Source organism: Phasianus colchicus, chromosome 6 (genome assembly GCF_987193195.1).
Source record: "Phasianus colchicus chromosome 6, bPhaCol1.hap1.1, whole genome shotgun sequence".
Classification (NCBI taxonomy): domain Eukaryota; kingdom Metazoa; phylum Chordata; class Aves; order Galliformes; family Phasianidae; genus Phasianus; species Phasianus colchicus.
The window spans coordinates 44730486-44742564 of record NC_143441.1 but is presented as its reverse complement, the minus strand read 5'-3'; positions in this window follow the sequence as shown (position 1 = coordinate 44742564).

The window sequence follows — 12079 nt, the reverse complement described above, 5'->3', positions numbered from 1 at the left end:
CTTCCTTCTTTGGCTGATTCCACCTGTGTTCAGGATGCATGAGTCAGTGCTCATTTTGGGGGTGTAAAATACAGCAGGTAAGTTCAATATCCTTAACAGAATGTCTCAACTTATTCATGGGAGAGTACAACAATTTATTTGTTAGGGTTGAATCTTTGCAGGTTTTCGATGTCAGGTGTCCTGAAGAAGATGTTAAGATCACAGCAGTCAGCAATCACTGTGTGAGTGCCCACTGCATGACAACCCCAGTGCTTCCTCAGATAAGGCTTCACAAGGCAGCTTGGCCTTGTGGCTCTCAGCCTGCTCAAGTGTATTCTCCTCACTGCGGATGCTGTGCTTTCCCTGGTCCCTTTGCATTCCCCAGGCTCTTGTGACACCTTGGCTCACTGTGATCCCATTTGAGCCAATTTGAGGAACACAACAGGAATGAGGCTATACCCCATGGCAGAGATCTGGGAGCTTACCCATCTGCCTGTGGCCCTTCACCTTAGGGGTGAACAGATGTCACCCTTCTATGTGATTTACTTCCATCAGAGCTCCTGTCCAGCCTGGCTACAACAAGCTAGACCCAAATGATTTAATTAGAGCATGCTGCCACTAAATAGACAAAGCAAAGGGGAGAGAGGACACCTAAGAAGAGGTACAAGCTGTGGCAGAACATGGGCTGCTTTCCCTCTGTGTTTGAGCCTAATTACTGTACTAAGAGTCTATCTCCAGTGGAGTCGTGGAGCCTTAAGGCTCTGTGCTGAAAGCAGGGTAAGTGCCAGTAGCAAAGCAACAGGGTACGCAGCACCAGGACAACAAAAACATCTTCATGAAGGCAGTGACCCGCACAACTAATTAGCTCTGGTAGCAGCAGGACCCAGCTGTGATTCTGAACACAGATCTGAAGCTTGAAGAGACGCTGGGCAGCCACAAGCAGGTTGCAAGACTGTGCCAGAAGGGAATAGAGGAAAATTCTGCCACGGTGACATGAAACGGCACTCCAAAGGTGTTTCGGGCACTCATGCCAGCTGGCTGAGTGGTGGCAGAGCTAAGCAATAGAGGCTAATTTCTGGGGAACATTAAGATATCTATGCTGAATATTAGAGCTTATGACCCGTTATGTCTGTTTGCAGCCTTCACTTCACGACCATACAGAGGCTCCAGTCTTCTGCGCTATGACCTCAGTCATCTGATGGAAAGTCGCTTCATTAGGATGAAATTGAGAGAGTATATTTTAGAAAATTCACTAGCTGGGATGGAGAAACTTCTGTTCTGCATTTTCCCATCTATCCTTGAGCACCAAACATGAAGCAGACAACCTCAATGGCAGATATTTTAGCCTTAACTCATTATGATCTTACACTGCAGCCTCCATATTCTCTTGAATGCAGAAGGATGAGAATATAACTTTTGCCCCATTTCCACAGGTCTGGTTCTCTGTTCATCATGTTCCTCTGGGTTTCCACTTCTATTTTCTACCTAGAGAAATGAGAACCATGAGGAACTTCAGTGCTAAATCCTGATGTTTGCCCATGCACTCCAAATGCACTGATAGGTTGTGAATGAAGATGGGTTTAGGTCAAACTGCTTTGTCCCTTTGAAGATGGCATGTCTTTAGACTCACAAGATAAGACAATTCAAACTTGGCTTTGCCACTCCACATACTCCTCCCTATGTTCTCACAGAAGCTTGTGCAATTGTGTATTAATGTAAAAGGCGCTTTCCTTCCTTTGATTATTTATGTAATCAGTAGGAAAAGAAACAACATGATGAACTAAACTCTGCGGGTCAGCCTCTGATCACTCTCATTTGAATTCTGGATGAAGAAATAATGTCACAGGCAGCCAATATCCTGAAAGAGAAGATTCGCGGGGATGCTGACAAGGGACTGGCAGAGAGTTGTCACAGTAGACTTCTCTGGTCATTTGCTGTCTTTCTCCCTATGTGTTGTCTGGTCTTTTACTCCTGAATTACTAGCTTAGGCTCCTCTGCATGCAAGGCAGATGTCTAATTTGTGGATAACAACAGGAGTCATATCCAAAATAGATACTGATCTGTTCAGACCTGTTAAAGCTGAGAAACTTCTATGTCCAAAAATATATTAATTGCTGCAGGAACACTGATACTTGAGGCTGTGATGACCACAGATGCTGAGGTCCCACTAGGTTTCACGAAAGCAGTAGTTTAAAGGTGCTACTTTTGATGAATGTAAGATTCAAAATGATTTAATGGTGGTATGGGCTTGTAAGTCTGAGCCGTTGGTGTTTCTGTCTAGCAAACATGGGATTATCTCTGCCTTGCCAGCTCCACAGTTTTGCTGGCTGCTTGCTGGAGGCAATGGACTAGCAGCATTCAGGCTGCTGCAGCTCTCAGAAACCAACAGAAACCTCAGGGGCATCAGTTAGAAACAGAAAGTCCTACACATTGAACAGAATCATCCCTGGCATGGGAAAAGACTGCCTAAGCTGCAGCGTTCCTGGAGATGCCATGGAGGAAGATGATGTTGACTGACTATGTGCCAGTGTTGAGCTCTGACAGAGTGTTATTGTAGTGTCCTGGGCTACATTAAGAGAGCAGTGGAAGAACTCAGCAGTAAGGCTGTGCAACATCCGTGATTTAAGCTTTGCAAGTTTGAGCTACACAGAGCCCTGGACCTGATTAGATGGTGAGTAGGAAGATGGAGGCAAAAGACATCCAGAAGTCACATCCAACCAACATCTCTGTGATTCTGTGATTTGGACAATTCTGGGCATTTCTTAGCTGTTATCTGTAGCACAAAAGCAGTTCCAGACTTCTGAAATGATGATGAGTCAGACCAGGAAACTAGAAAAAAAGAAAAAAAAAAAGAAAAAAAATTGGAGAGCAGAAGTTTTACTTTAAAAGCCAGTATTCCAGAAGAGTGGATTAACTTTGTCCGTAAGCTGGTTTAAGGCAAAGCACTGTGTGGTAACCAGCACATACAAATGGACGAACTGTGCATCTCCTGTCATGTTACAAAGAGCTAGGGATAATTTCAGAAGGAATCTGCTGGAAGGAGACACTACATGCTGCAGTGGTGAAAAGCTGCATCTCAGCTGACAGCAGAACAAAGCCTTTTTATGCTCTGAAATGATTCTTACAGAGATCAGGAAGCTGCTCTGTATGGGGAGCCCCATTCTATTCTCGACAGTGGTGGTGCTCTGGATTAAAATTTTAACAAGACAGAAGAAAATACCTTGAGGAAAGGAGTCTACATTAATTTTACTGTTACTCGGTTTGGGAGTGAGTAGTGCTGAAGTCTCAGTCTTGCAGTCATCCAATAGCCCCCAATTTAATCTGCTGCAAAGAGGTTTGCTGTCAGCACACACACACATATACACCACCTTCCAGATACCTGCTAGCACAGCTCACCAGTTGCTTTGTATTTGATTAACACGTTCCTCAAGAGTGGGCAAAAGTAGCATTTCCAGTTTTCACTGTACAACAGATCTCTGACTGTATGGGCTGGCTGCTGCAGTGAGAGCAAGGAGTGCATTGCCGTGTCACCTAATCTCATGTGTCAAACCAAACAGCAGATGGAAGCTATGGTAGGCACACATCAACGTGCATGGATATGAAACCTAAAAGAGAAATAAACTTGTAGATCTCCATGGATCTATTTAAATACAATATTTTATTCCATTCCATGTAGCTTTTTATACAGTTTTTATCACCATAGCAACAGAGGTCCAGTTCTTCAAAGGGTATTTAGGTATCCTTCAGCACCCAAATCTACCAGAGAGGTGCTATTGTCATCATTAAAATCTTATTAAGCTGCCACACACTCCGATGTGTGTCCGAGATGACTGAGTAATTGTGCTGCCTGTAGCTGAGAAGCTGCTAAGAGCTCCAGCTCAATTGAAACAGGGCCTGACGACAGGTTATTGAAGTGAGAACTTCCCCACTTGAATATCCAGTGCCTTGAAAATGTTGTAGGAGGATGGTTAAATGGGATATGGCTCACCCAGTAGACAAGCTAAGGACAAGTACGCCCATGTATTTCATAGAATCATGGGATTGTTAAGCTTGGAAAAGACCACTAAGACACTCTTGTCCACGTACCAGTCTGTCCATCCTAGCCCAGTACGTTTTAGTTGTTAAAGCACCTGTGCATGGCAGACAGGTTCAAAACTTACTCTGATTCATCTGAAGCAAAAAAGTACACCTGCTCCTCCCACATCCTACCATAAGTCTACTTCCACTTCTCCCTGTTTGAATGAACAGGCTGAAGCAAAAATATTTCCTCTGCAGAGCACCTTCCCCCCAGGGGAAAGGTTCAAATCTTGCCTCAGATGAAGCAAAACCAGGGAGCTGAACTAGAGCTTCCTGCAGCACAAGATTAACAATCATCTGCCATGGTTTTGTCCTGTTATCTATCTTGCAAAAGGAGATTTGTGTGCAGGGGAATTTTAAAAATAAACAGATTTCTGTGCGTATAAATTGTGTACTTCCCTGCACGTTCCGACATATGGATAGTATATGTATATTTTGCAGCACTGTACAGATATTGTATGAAGATTTCTGTGCACATTTTTTTTTTTTTAAATTTTCCCCTCTATAAATGCCTCAGTATATATTGCACACGGTAATGTTTATGTTTGGTGTGCAAGGCTGTGTGTGCATGTGCCCTATTTGATGGGGGAAGGGGATCTCCTTGGCACAATACTTATTAGTATCATCAATCATCGGGAGTGTCATTTCCAAATTCCCTTTCCCCTACCTAATTTGCTAAACCTAATTCTTTATCACTCTACAAAACCCAGCATGAGAGATGGAAGTGATAATGTGAGGTGGCTTGCTTATCCATGCTCTACTGTACAGAGGCTATGTCAGCCAGGCGACTTCTAGGGAGAAATATACCACCTTCTTTTTCCTTCCATGTCTGATCTGTATCTGCTCAACCCACAGCAATGAGCAGCCCACTGCATCCCTATTGCACTGTGGCTTTATTTATTTCTGGCTCCTCTGTGTCCTTGTAAATTGCTGGGGAGTGCCTAAGTAAGGCACCTCACTCTGCTCTTTGCTGGTGCCTTCTTGGCTTAGATACATTTGCTAATGCATCCAGTTCAGGACACCTCCACGATGTGCTTCATTAATCTCAACAACCTAAGGCTATATATATATTTTTTCCAGGTCTGGTACTAAATTAACAAAAGACCTTTATCAAAAACTTGCCTTATTGAATTTGCCAGCCTTGTTCAGCTTGTGCAAATAATTACATGTCTTTAAAACTTCCAGGGAGGAAAACAATGAACCATGAGTGGAATCTAAACTAACAAGTCCCAACTCCCATCCCTGACATGGATAGGGACAGGATTTCATCCTGCATTGTGCTGTCACTCCCACCCCACAAGCAACCTGTTCTTGTCAATGATTTTAACTATTTCTCTGGGTTTATTGACAGGAATGTGCTACACATGGATTCCTAATAGAATTAGTGTATCTGCATCTGGCCCACATAAATCAAAGCATTGGATTGGGGCCTATCATTTACAGGTGTGATTTTCTTTCATCAGCAGGCTTTTAAAATATGCCTATTCTTCTCTGAGATATCACAGAATTGTAAAATCATTAAGGCTGGAAAAGACCACCAAGATCTAACTATCAGCCTACTGCCACCACACCCACAGATCACGTCCCTCAGTGCCACATCTCCACAGCTCTGGAACACCTTCAGGGATGGTGACTGCACCACTTCCCTGGGCAGCCTGTGCCATTGCATCCCCACTCCTTCTGAGAAGAAATTTTTTCCTAGTATCATAAGAAGAGCATACAAATATATGACAACAGTAATAAGGCAAGTCAACAGTTTTAGCAAGAAAATGACCATCAAAATCTCCTACACCATAAGGACAAAAATACTTGTTTGTTGCAAGATGGGGAATGCATGTCCAATGCGTGAAGCTTTTAACACCAACACAAAGAATCACTGAAGCCTGACTCTTCTGTTTGATCAGGAATGAGTAAGACTCAGAATACAAAGATGTCACCAATTAGCAGCATCTCAGCTAGAAGTGTGAATATTTTTAGAAAAATGGAAAGAATGGGAGGTTTATTTTTAAACAAAGAAGAGCTTTTAATCAGATGGAGAAACAGATATCATGGGGGATGCTTTACAAAAATCTGTTGGGAGCTTGGTTGCCTAGTTCCAGGAGGAATGGTATCTAACACTTTTTGTTTCTTTTTTCACTTTGGACCTTTTTAATTCCCCCAGTGACAATGCAGTCCTGCAAGGCAGACCACGTGGGACTCCCTGTTAAGACACAGTCTAGAGATGACATCAGTCTTTGTAGGAACATTGGAAATAGCATCACAGGAGAAGGCACAAAGTACTGAAGTTTCAGAAGGAAAAAAAGCACAGAATCTTTATATCAATCCAGTTAAAAAAAAAAAACAAAAAAACAAAAAAAACTCTCACCACTTTGGGAAGGATCTACTCAAAAAGTAAAAAGTCACATCAGTACTTCAGGCCAGAAGCAGTCAGGATTTATCAGAAAATTGGAAGAGAACATTTCTGACACAGAAGTTGAGATAACAGGAAATGTACAGAGAAGGGTCTGCTTTGATAACTGGATTCACTGTGGTGCACCTTACCCACCCCACGCGTCCCCCTGAGGCAGGCAGGCGATGTGCAGGAAATCTGTGTTACTTGAACAGCTGTGTGCAGCAATGAGAATTCAGTCAGTTGTTTGCTCAGAGGCCCTGAGACCCCAAAGGCTGCTTTTCCTTTACAGACAGGGTACCTGTCTGCTCAGCTTCCTGACTGAAAGTTGTTCTGTAGCCGCTGCTATAGATAAAGGCTTGAACAATTGTATTTGTCCCTACACTGACCCAATATCCCTTCATCTGTTCTTGGTTGGCTTTGGGGCATCTCTGTCACATTTATTCTCCAAGAAAAATTAAGAAAATTAAAGATTAGAAAATGACAATATCCCCATCAAGCATAAGGAAGAACGTGTACTTGCTACAGCTTAGACCTTTGTGGTAAATTGTGCTCTGATCCAGTCATTTCATACCCAAAGGGATCATGCTAATGCAAACGACCTATGCCGATGGCCAACTCAAGAGCTACTTAACTTTGTTTAGAGCTTAACAACCAGCCACAAAAAGGGGCGAAGCTCTTACCCACAATGGCTGTGTTTCCCTTCGGTAGAAGCAAGCAGAGGTTGGGCAGGTCTCAGGCTTTTTTTCTTTTTTTTTTCAGTCTGTAGAGTTTTAATGAAGTCACCAAATTATTGCGGGGATAAATCTTCTTCACATACTTCAAAACTGAAAAATATTATACTTCATGGCAAAGATTTTTTTGACAGCTAAGTACTTCATGATTCACATTTTGCTTTCATCAATCACAGTAAAAGTCAGGTAAGTCAAGTTAATGCCGTGCCTGGTAAATTTTTTCCACAAGGCTATAAGGGTAACCGTTTCTACTACTGTATCTACATGACTGCCACGGCCACCTACAGTTGGACGGTCTATACTAAGAAAAATCATGTTAATCTTGCCTATCCACCCTGTTGTGCACTGGGGTGTGATTCAAGCTGGCATGATTATGAAGGCAGTAGGCACAAGACCACTGCTGCTCAAAAGTCTGCAGAACAGTTCTGGCCCAGGACCCAGCTGTGCACAGTGTCACAACACCAGTAATGTTCACCTTGGGGTAAGACTTAGTGGAACTCATTGGTTTTAATTTGCAGCTTTGAGAAGTGTAGCCATCTATGTTTTATAGATTTTTCTTTTCCTATGAGGGATCTCATCAACTTTGATGTCTGTAACTATTGATTCTCTTTATTAAGGGATTGGTAAAACAGATTAACCACAATAGCATGTTAATTAAGACCATGTTTCAGCTTTCCAAAATTACTCTCTCTCTACAGAAAGCTGATGAGTTGACTGGCATCAGAGACTGTCCAAAGCAAGGAGTCAGATGGAAAGGACCATGAGGGAAATTGGCTGCATAACCAAGAGAGGGTTTTGAAACCTTCTGCAATCCCATTTTCACAATGTCCAGCATGGAGATGTGATGTCCAAATCTTCAGTGTGACTGTGCTTGCACAGGCTGAGCCCTGCCAGCTCTTCAGTCAGGCTGAGGCTGAATTTGCCACAAGTGCAAGTCCTGGGATGTGGATTCAAGACGAGGAACATGACCTTGTCCCACAGAAAGCTTTTCCACCAAGCACGGGTGTCAGATTGGGAGCCTGTTTCTGTTTTCTACATCATATTCAGCCCAATCAATCATTCAGTGGTTTCCATCATTATTTTTCCTCTATCTTTCCCAGTTAGACTTTGTTCTCTTTAGACTGGAGATGGGTTTGTGCGTGGTACAGAGCGTGCTCACCTGAGCTAGGGGCATGATGGCTGCTGTCACGCTGAACATAATTTTCCTCAGAAAGGAAATAGTAAATGCCTTCATGTCTTGTTCTGCTGCCCTTGTGTTCTCAGACCCCTGCTTTGGGGACTGGACCCTTCTCCTGTGCCTCCTTTTGCTCTGATTTGCCTTGCCTTCCCCAAACCCTGCTGCTGACTGCACTCTCACTGATTATTTTTTTTCAGAGGCTGTAAACCTCAGTTCCAGCTCAGCTCGCATTAATGTCAGAGAAGTATCTCTTGGCTGTTTACAGAAGAGAAATTGGAAAGATGAGAATTATTTCATGTGAAATGTGGTAGAGAGCCTACGCTAGCTTCTTAGTGAGGCCTGAGGCTGCAGCTACCTGAAGAAGCTGGTGAAAGCTTCTGTCATCCGGTGATTCAGCTCCTCCTGCCATGGCTTTGGCCCTGCTCTGTGTGGGTGTCTCACAGCTCTCATTAACTCTGGTTTTGATGCAGACCAGGAGCTGTTAGCCCCAGTTTCTCTCATATGAAATAATTTGCTGGCTTTTCAACTGACTGGTGTTCCCTTGAAAATGTATATTCCAAAATAACAACAACAACAAAACCCAAAGATTCAATTTTTCTTGTAGTTTGCTTTTCAGCTATTTTTTAATTCCCCCAGTGATGATGCAGTCCTGCGAGGCGGACCACGTGGGACTGCCTGTTAAGACACAGTCAAGAGATGACATCAGTCTTTGTAGGAACATAGGAAATAGCATCACAGGAGAAGTGACAAAGTATTCAAGTTTCAGAAGAAAGAACAATACAGATCTTTATATCAACATACATAGACAGATATAAAATCTACAATATATTTATATTGTAGATTTCTTTTCAGCAATTTATACTAGGAGTGAGAAAATGGGGATCGATGCTCGAGAGATGGCTCTGGTGTGAGGTCATACCAGTCTGATCCCCTCTTGGAAAGAGATAGCACTGCATGGTGCTTCAAGTCACTTTCTCCAGCAAGCAAAACCCTGTATCCATCTCTCTGCTGTCCCCATTACCCATGACGAGGGCATCCAGCACAGCAGACTCTTGTCCCTTGTACCACGACGTGAGCTGGAATGTGGGTTGGGTTTCCTGGAAGAAATACTTCAAACACAGCTCCTCACGGGTATGTAGGCACTTCTATTGAATTAATTCCATTTGAATTTGGGTGTTGAAAAACTGAGGAGAGTGAGCCAAACAGTTTAGGAATATTGTTTAAAAATACCTCTGTCCAGGACAAAAGGAAATAGGCAAAATGTGGACATCTTTTAGAAGTCTCTGTTTTATTATTACTTTGGTTTCCTGTTTTCAGTCTCTTCTGGATGCGAGGGGGATGTTTTGTTCCGAAGTTTTAGTAGGTTCTATCTAGTTTGCTGAACTGAATTCCTTCCCCAAAACCCTAAAAGGTTTTCTTTTTAATAACAGCTGATATTTCTTTCCAAGTGCTGAGGAGAGGAGTCCAATAAACCCCTTCTTGGGCTGCTTCCAGAAATAAAAAAGCATTTCGGCTGTCATTCAGGCCTGGCTTTTCATTAATTCTATTTCAATGTGTTTTATATGACCACGCGTCTGCAAAGAATCTCAGTGGGATGGAGCAGCTTAATCGATCGGCAATCCTGGTCACCCAGAAAGGGTGTTAATTGGCCTTGGTACTCGAAGCATGTGACACTGCCTGACCTAATCATCAGAGCTGGAGGAGTCAATAAATTAGAGCAGAAATGCAGATGGATAAAATAAGGACACAGTTCTATACAACATGCTGTGAACATTCTTCTTGAAACCAATAGCAATATATGGAAAAGTCAAGTCAAGCATTTGCTGGATAAATCTCAGGGGAACTAAGAGCAAGAATAATTTTGTGTTATCAGAGCTTCACCTTTAAGTCTTCCAGTACTCATGTTTGATGTGTCTTAGCAATTTGTCTCCTAACTGGATCTTTGAAAATGATCCATTCTCCTCCTTTAATGACCTTTGGACAGGGACACCAGGAGGGGCAAGCACAGCTCTGTCCTCACTGCACTCATGGCAGGTCCAAAGTCCTCAGGATATTTCTGGGGAAGATGCAATGATAAAAAGCCTTGGTTTTGCATATCTACAAGCCCTGTTTGGTCCATGGTCCTCCCATCAGCTAGCTACGAATGTGAGTAGATCAGTGGTGCATTTAATACTCACTGCTGGCACATTCTGTTGGGATGTGTCAGATGACACAAGCTTCTCAGATGGTGAGACAGGAAACCAATGGACATACAACAGTCCCAGGCATGGAACAATTAGGACTGAAGCTCCAGGGATAAGAATCCTTAAATTACATCTACCACAGTTTTAAACATTCATCTGGGTCCTGAATTACCTTCTAGTTTTTGTCTTTAAAGCTAATAGTGAGCAAAGTATTGTGACTATTCATGCAGCCATAAATAGAGCAGCTCCTCATGGCTGGAATTGTTTTGTAATAAAACATTTTGGGACACTGAAAGTTGTAATTTTTCTCCACCCAGAACTTTATGGCGTTATACTACAGTCTTCCATCTACAGAAAATGGCAAGTGCACAGAATCTGGCCTGAGAAATGGAAACAGAAATGGAGAGTTTCTTATGCAGACTAGCAGCTGTGTGGTTAAAGTGTCTCACTATGAAACAACCAGTTTTCAGGGAAGGGTTCTTTGAACGAGAGTATCCTGAAGAGTAAATTTCCATATTTTTTCCCCATTGATTTATCAGAAAACATTGCATTGTTCAGTAGAAGTCTGTCAGTTTTACAGCAAATTCTCAAGCTACTTGGAAACTGGGAATCATTTATATATATATATATATATTCTAATTTAAAATCTGTCAATTGCTATTAAAATTAGCTCCAGAAATCCTTGCAGCAATGCAGATAACTTGACCTCGTATTTTGCATCCTGACCCACTGCGTACAGTCACACAAGGGAGAGAGAAGAATCAACTGCAGAATGTGCTACTGTCTATATACCCTTCCTAGTATTTAGCAAAAATGAGTGTCACAACCCCTGTTTTATACATGGAGGAATCTGAGCATTTATTCATCCCTGAAGTTCCATTAGGAAACCAAATGTGCTGACTTCCACATTAGAACCAGCTGCCTCCCTTTTATTATTTTAAACAGATCCAAAACTACAGCTACAGTGGCTGTTGGAAGGCTATTGGATTTGCAGTTTCCTTCCAGTTAGAACCTATTGTGTTGGTGGAGTCAGCACAGGGAACAGGGTGGAGAGGGACTGCTGCCAGCCAGGAACACTAATACAGTCAGAATGACTCCCAGCTCCCAGCAGAGCCAAGATGGTAGCGAAGGGGTGGGCATCACCTACACCAAAAAGCTATAGACGCCCAATCATGAGTAAGTGAACATGTGCTTGGTAGGAGTGCTGTGACGCTATTTTATCCAGCACCAACGTCTGGAGGTACACTGATCCATCTGTTGGCTATTCATATTCATAGTAATTTTTCTGCTGTTGTTGTTTATGTATATATAGGTCTGTGATATATAAAGCACTGCTCTTTGTGTGGATAAACTGTGCGCAAGGCATGGGCCACAATGGGAAAAGACTGTGTTAGGAGAGGAGTTAAGAAAATTTGCAGCCCCATTAGTTGAAATTGTACAACGAAATGCATTTTCAAACATAATCAAGGCAGGGAAAAACAGACAACATCAGGAAAAAAAGTGAGAAGGAAATACAAACTCATTTTGTTGCACTTTTAAG